Here is an 8,126-nt window from a genome sequence, read left to right as displayed (position 1 = left end):
ATCTCTTTCCATTTGAATTATTCATATTTACCTTTTCCACCATTGCCAAGTATTTTCCAAATTTTTGCAATATTTCAAGATTTTTTTATTCCCCAAGTTTTCGTCACCTCCTTTTTTTTCACAAATTGAAAATGCAAATAAGAACATCTGCATGAGAACATGTTTTGCAGCTCCAATGACTTCCTTTTGCAGTCTGTTTTATAAAAGAAGCAATTAATCATTTAAACAATCAGCCCATTAATCAATCATGGCAGATCAGATGCTCACTGATGCTGAACACCATTCAGCGGCGTTAGATACTGTCTTTTTACCATCCTTCGGCTGATTGACTAATCAATCAGAAATCTAATGGTAATGTGCAAAATGCTTCAACAAAAACAAATAATAAATCAGTGTCAAAAGAAAGCTACCGGCCCGAAAATTATTTGACATTCAGGGTGTCAAAGCTTTTCTCTGAGGTTGTGTTACAAAGATAGCATGCAGATTAGGAGGTCCTGGAGTTCCTCGAAGATGGATTCACAGCCTGATTATCTCCTTGGAATGCACTGATTGACCCACTCTTTTGATTGAGTCTTTCGCTGTACGGTCACGTAGTAGACTGTCTGCATCCTCAAATACTTCTACATTATTTCTGTTCCTCAGGCAGACGCTGGTTGTTGTTAAGACTTTCTAGACGCCTCAGACTTGTGTTTTTCCTTGAAACAGTGCTGATTAGCAAAAACAGACAGAAGCTTGGAATTATTTTGGGAAATAATCTAGGCCATGGAAAGTCATTTTACTGTGACTTAAAGGATGCTTCCAAAGGCCATGTCTAATTATGACAGACCCAAGGTTCATGCAGAGTTACGTGGAAACCGGAGTCCAATTTGTACTATTACTGAGTGAACCATATACTGCCATGCTTTCAAGTTCCTGAATAGGGTCATGATACCCTAGGGTGCAATTAGTTCTCATTAGTAAAGCATGGGTCAGCGGTGGCATCATCCAGATCTTGCAGCATTCAGAGTTCAAAATGATAACATCGAAGTCACTAATCTGCATGTGCATAGTAAGAGCTCTTTAATTAATGAAGCCTCTTTAAAAAGTAATGAAATAACAAATGCTGGTGACATGTATATGCATGAGTAGGACTGTGCTGTTATGTGCACTACAGTAATGCGACATTTACAAAGCCTTAAATGCAGTTGGAACCGATGTGCCATGACAGCCCACTTACCCGGGTCCTCGAGTGACCTGGTCCATGTGATAGAATTTCAGACCCATGGGCCATCCGAGCTTCCCATGCCGCTTTGCGTTAGCATCATGTTGCAGCGCACAGAAACACCACATCTATGCAGTGATCTCAGCAGTCCTCAGAGAACCAGATGCCCAACGCTGGGTTGTACCAGCTGAGCCTGACTTCAGTCGCAGACTAGTTTCGACAGAACTTCTAAGAGTGGAGTTTGTACTCTATTCACATGGGAAGTTTTGCCCCAGTAGGAATAGTTAGAGCAGGGGTTGAAACTCATTTTAGTTCAGGGGCCTCATACAGTAGCCTGGCCAGCCATCCCGTTTTCTCAGTGTATTCATTAATGAGGAAATGGTCTGGAACTGCTAGGACCAATCACAAGTCTTGGGGGCAGGTGTTTCGCAATGCCTTATACGCATGACTTCCTTTTTGTCTTGAGTCAAAGTCAGTTCCAAGTTCGCAAATCAACGGTTGTCAGTTGTTTGATTCAAAAATAAGGATTGAATTACAGATTACACAATGTGATATAATGAATTGCGTACAGGTAATACGCTGCTTTTAATTGTTGTGTTATCTGTACGCATTATAAGCTTTCCGCTTATATGTTCACGCCACATAAAATATCACGTGATTAGCGGTTAGGGTTAGCACGATTAGTGATTAGCGCAATTAGCAGTTAGTGCAATTATCGATTAGGGTTTGTTTGTTTATTTATTTATTTATTTTGAACATGCAAAGAAACAAAATAAAACAAAATGAAGCAGATTAAGAGAAAGCCAAAATAACATTTAAATGAACAGAATCGAGCTTCAAGTACGTGCAAGTCTGAATTTACATGGTCGAAAAGGAGTAGGAAGAAGTATAAACCTCAGGGTTAGGCTTAGCAGTTATGGATATGTAAAGTGGAGATCTTGGCGTACATTGACACGCCATCAAATAACATTGAATAACACGTGAAAGGATGAAAATGCCTATGTATAGCACACCAAATGCAATAAGAAATGGCGTGATATATACAATGCGATTTCATGAGATCGGTCTGGATTACACCCTGTCCGTCTTTGTCAATAAGAAATCCGTCTGGAATCGCAGGGCTTGAATCCAAATATGAAGGCGGGACTTAACAGGTGGCGAGTAAACCAATCACAGATAAGACAGACGTGACGCTTTTATCATAGAAATTTAAGAATACAGGGTCTAATCTGTAATTCAATGAATGAAGGTCAGTAGGAGTGAATTATACCTGTTTTAAATCAGTAACGTGTTCTCCATAAGACACTGTTGCCCATAAAGTTGGAATAGAGTATCTTTACCTCCTCTTATGAAATGACTGTGGCAGTGTGAAGGGTTCAGGTATGAGCTTTAGGAACAGAAACATTAGTCATGGACAAATGGAAAAGGAACATTAGCTGGATTGAAATGTAGCTAACACTGGTTCAAGACAATAACTCTGAGGCCTGTTTGACTGTTATTTATGTGGACGTAAGGTCTGAAATTTGACCAAAGATGCCTCGAGAAATGCTTTAAAATGTCATAAATTCAGCTTCCTCAAACCTGCAGACACCCTGATAATGTTGTCACTGAAATCATCTTCCTGTCTCAAAGGGCTCGCAGCACTTGAAAGCAGCATGACAAGTAGCTGGTGTACGATAATGAGCATCTGCAGCACACGTGGATCTCTAACAGGCTGTTTTTTTAACACCATCTAAACTGCTACGCTTGTTTACAATGCTAATGGCACATCCGTCATTAGCGAACTCCATTAATAGCATTTTGTTTTAGAAGTTACAGCATGTAAAGGGGTTAGCATTCAGAGGCTCAGTTCTTTAACCGTTCCCAGTAAATGTATTTAAATATTTATATACAGTACATACCGGATTTCTTTTTTTTTTTTTGTGTTTATATTTCCTTTTTCACTGGTTTGTTGTTTTTCTACTTGTCTCTTCTCTGCACTTGCTTGTTGTATGTTGCTGCTGTTAACTGTGAAATTTCCCCACGATGGCATAAATAAAGTCATATCTTATCTAAACAATAATATATCAACTGGCAGGAAGACTTTATGCAGTGCTTCTCGGTTTATGTTTCTTGAGAGGATGATGTACTATTTGATTTGTTTTTCTTCTCTTTTGCTGAAGAGCCTAATCAGTGGATTCGCACAGACAGCTACAAACATCAGTGAAACATGGCAGCGACATTCATTCTGCTTTCTGTCTGAAAAAAAGTATTAATCAGACAGACACAAAAGGTAATTGCAGATCCCACTCACATTGAATTCTCAATAGCGGCTTCTTTGGCGCTGCGACTGAAAAGCTGCACATCCTATTTTGTCCTTGTAGCAGCAGTTCCTCCTCCGGCTTGTAACTTTTCAAGGCCTGTAAAAATGCAATTACAGCTAGTGCAATACAGTCCTCTGGAAAAAAGTTCTATGCAATCAGAGTGATATCTCACTTTATTTATGTGCGATGTTACATATATTGACTCTTCGACTTTACTCTCACTATTACAATGGCAGAGTGAGTAAAACAAGTGCATATAGATACAGGGACATCACATATTAGGGTTTTGATGCCTTGATTTAGCATTTTCTCCATCATCATCTTGAAGTCATAGAGCTCGAAGTGAACATTTTGGAAGAGCAATGTGTGACACCTGGGGCGCTGATATACATGACAAATTCATGGGGCCCAGTATGTGTGGGGGGCCCATAGAGCAGTGGAGGGGGCCCAGTGGATATAGAAGTTGTGAAAATTTTGTGTAAGATCCCCCATTTAAGAGAGGTGTAGAAGTTGGGAGGTCAAAGTTGAAACCATGTTAAGTTTCATTTTCACTGTATCATAAGTCATGGTGTTTATGGACCGCACCCCCACGTACATACCCCTCCCTTCCTGGTCAGACAGATTGAGAAGATGGTCAGTTTCTTTAGGGTCCACAACGATTATGCTTTCATGGGGTCCATAGTTGGCAGCGGTGCCCCTGGGTGAAACCATAGACTTTACAAAGGGGAAGGCTCCGATTGCCCCACAAAAGTAAAGCCAGAACATTTATACCACCCCTTAGTAGCCATAGATTTACTCAGTACTCAGAATAGGATATGATGTCATTAGAAAGCACCAAAACAAGCAGCATTTTGTTAGCCTCAAAGTAGAGCTGCACGATTAAGTGATTTTAAATTGAAATCAGATCATTTAATTAGGATAATGTTTAAAAAAGAAATTGAATTTCATCTCTCTCATGTCTCTGGGCCACGCGCCTTCAGGCTACCGTAGGCTTCTCCTCCGGACTACTGTAGGCTCCTCCTCCTGACTGTCAGAGCGGTCTCCACAGTCTTTGGTCTCCACACACCAGTACAAAAATGGCGTTTGCTAAGGAGAGTGAGAAGCTCATGGCTAAAAATAGCAAGAGCAAGTCGGTTGTGTGGAACTGGTACGGCTTTGAAGTTTCCAATGAAGACCAAAGACCAAACTCTTCCTCGCTAAAAACTCTGCCTGAAGGTCAAAGACAGCAGCACTGCCAACATATTTCAGCTCCTCAAACATCCTCACATGCTAGAGTGGGAGCAGTGCATTGCATTGCTGGCTGTACATGAAAACGACATGCCGACTTCTGGTGTCTTTTGTAGTTTTACCCAAGAAATCGAAATCAAAAGTAGAGTTTTTAGAGGAAAATATCAGGATTTTATTTTGGGCCAGAATCGTGCAGTTCTACCTCATAGGATAATTGCCTAAGTCATATTTTTGGTCAAATTGTGATATCTGCTAACTAACTAACTAACTAACTTACTAACTAACTAACTAACTAACTTTACTCTCCTAACGCTGCTGATTCATTTTTCATCATTGGCTATAATCTGAAAAAATGTGTAATTTAGACGATTATGCTATATGAGGCTAACGATTTTAAAAAACAGGAATTTCCTCAGTGGGAACGCACCTATATGGCAAAAACAAAAACTCCAATAAAATTTTCAGATTAAAATCATCATTCTTTGGATCATTTTGTTTTGATGTTTAATGCCAGTCTGTCCATTAAGTGCCTGGAATCCAATCATGTAGACTGATCCACTCGTGGTCCAAATTTCATCATACAAGCAACATAGCCGCTCCCATTTTTTTGTTTGTTTTTTTTTACACAATGGGGAAACTTTCTACAGCTGTCTGTGTACATCCTGCAGCATAATGATAACCTGTTCACTTTGGTTTACACTGAAGTGGTATGATGATGACTGGTGATTAGTGGAAGGTTTTCATCTAACTACTGGTCACTGAGTATAACTCACAAACAACATATTTACTTAATTATGACTTTGACAGCATTAGATAGATAGATAGATAGATAGATAGATAGATAGATAGATAGATAGATAGATAGATAGATAGATAGATAGATAGATAGATAGATAGATAGATAGATAGATAGATAGATAGATAGATAGATAGATAGATAGATAGATAGATAGATAGATAGATAGATACATAGATAGATAGATAGATAGAACATAGTACTGTTTACTGGACTTTGTACAAGATGAGAACAGATTAATCTATTGTTAACAAAATCAGTCATTTTAGTATGACACAATGTGGAAGATGACTTAGTCAAAACAACTAATAGTTTCTGTTTTAATTCTACTGTTTCATAATTGTGTGTTTTCAGAGAGTAAGTCTCAGTAAGAATATGATTAAGAAAACAGCTGGTCCACACAGCAGTGGTTCAATGACGTTTACAAGCCTATTATTTGCAGTCAGCGGCAGCGAAGACAGATTGGAGCGAAGATTTTTTGAATGCTGTGGTGGATTTTAATGGGCACTGTGGACATTTTTGGGAGAAAAATTGAAGCGTCTTGTGTTGAAGCACTTGCAGATGTTTTTTATTTTTTTATTTTTTTTATGAATCTCTGGAGATAATGAACATTTTTTCACCAAAGTATTTAGTAGAATATGTCTGTTTTGTACAAGAGAGGATTGATTAATAAACCCTTTTCTGGCCATTATATGGAGTCAGCTTTTTGGATAAATAAGAGAAAAATATTGAAGTTTTTATCCAACAACTTCTCTGGATCAGGATTAATTTTGGGCTCACTACTCAACTGGAGCTGCTGTTTACAGAACTATGCTTGGCGTGGATGGCCCTTAACTCTATAGGATGCGTCTGCGCTGGCTTCGACGTCAAGCCACATTTGTTTCCTAACCTCATCTTGAGCTCTGATAGATCACCACTGTCAAAACATGATGTAATATATGTGAATATGGTCTTGTCTCATCGTCATCTCCTTGCCCTTCTTTTGTCTCTATGCTTCCCTCTGATGTCAAGTGCTTCCTCAAGGGGATTTGTTGGTTTTCCCCCTCTATTATACTGTGACCTTCCAACGTGCAGTGCCTTGAGATGGTTATTTGTATGATATGGCAATACATAAATAAAATTGAACTGAAGCTGTGGATTTTGAGCATGTCATCTCTCGCGGTGATCAGTTTGTCAGTGTTGCTGAAGCATGGGCGAAAGAACAGCCATTAAGACACGAATGGGGATGCCTGGCGTGAGAGTGTAAGTCTTTTAGGAAGGAGAACACTAAATCAAGGACATCCCCAAGACTGCATTAGCTCTGACCTTGTGTGATAATGGAAGACTGTGGTGATTTATTTAAAAACATGTCGGAAGGCAAGTGACGGGTGTTGCATTAGGGATAAAATTCCATCCCGCGGCTACTACGAATGCATCTTGAAGGAACCGAGATGGCACTTGCGTAACAAGATTGAGAGATACAGAGACATGATTTTGCCAGCGTGTAGGAGCATTACTCATAACACATTTAAGATATTAAAAAATGAGTTTTAGAAAGCTACCATCTGTAAAACCTTCTGCAAAATGGCATCAGGATTTGAACTTTACTACCTTGAATAAGCAATTCAGAAGTGTCACCCTAGAAACACTATCTGCAGCTGTACTCGTGTCCTTCAGTCTTTGTACATCCAGTTCTCGGCTATTATTTAGACAGCCAAGGACAATATTCATCTGCTGTGAGTATGCTACTGTGTGAAGGACCAATAACTGAGGAATGGCATAAGAATCTCCGCTTTGATAGAATGTTAATATTCCACAAAGAGGCATGAAGGTGCAGCTGCTGGAACAAATGTGGATCCATGATTCATCACCGCTTGTCTTAAAAATACTCTCCCTTTTTGCATGACATTTTCTTTTTAATTTGCAGTATACAGTACTATACAATGCTGGAATGTAACAAAGTATTTGTGCTTCATTGCTGTAAATCTTTACGTATCTGTATTTTACTTGAATAAAAAAAAAAAAATGCATACTTTTGATTTTACTCTGTTACATTTCGGCAGTTATCTGTACTTTCTACTCCACTACATTTCTACAATTTATGCCGTTACTTGTTACATTTTATGAACACAATTTCCTCAAAATCTTGCATGTAAAAATAGTTACCCTTCTAATTGTGTTGTGTCATTGTTGTGGTTCTATTAGTGCCAATGATGGTAGACGGTGCATTTGGCCGAATCTCCGGTTCAGTTTGCGTGGAAAGTTCAAATGTCAAACTAATACTGTGAAGTCAATCGTGTTGAAAGGACAAGTAAAACCAAACTTTTGAGACACAATAAAAGCAGAATTTTTCAGCAATAGTGTCATGGCAGGAAAAGATTGTAAAAACGGGCTTAGAAGTCCGTACTGCATCGTGAGTAATCTGGTTACTGTGCAACCAGGAAAGTTGTGGAAGTAACGGCGACGGAAAAGAGACAGCAATAGTGTTAGTGCACTTCAGGATTTCAGTGATTTGTTCATAGTCAGCTCGGTTTTTTGAGCGTATAATTAGTGTGTAGTGCAGAGCGAGTCTGTAGTGACAGAAGGGCTCATATTACTCTGATTCTAAAAGCCCTTCACT

This window comes from Sphaeramia orbicularis, chromosome 5 (assembly GCF_902148855.1).
Source record: "Sphaeramia orbicularis chromosome 5, fSphaOr1.1, whole genome shotgun sequence".
Taxonomy (NCBI): Eukaryota; Metazoa; Chordata; class Actinopteri; order Kurtiformes; family Apogonidae; genus Sphaeramia; species Sphaeramia orbicularis.
This window is presented reverse-complemented; position numbering follows the sequence as displayed.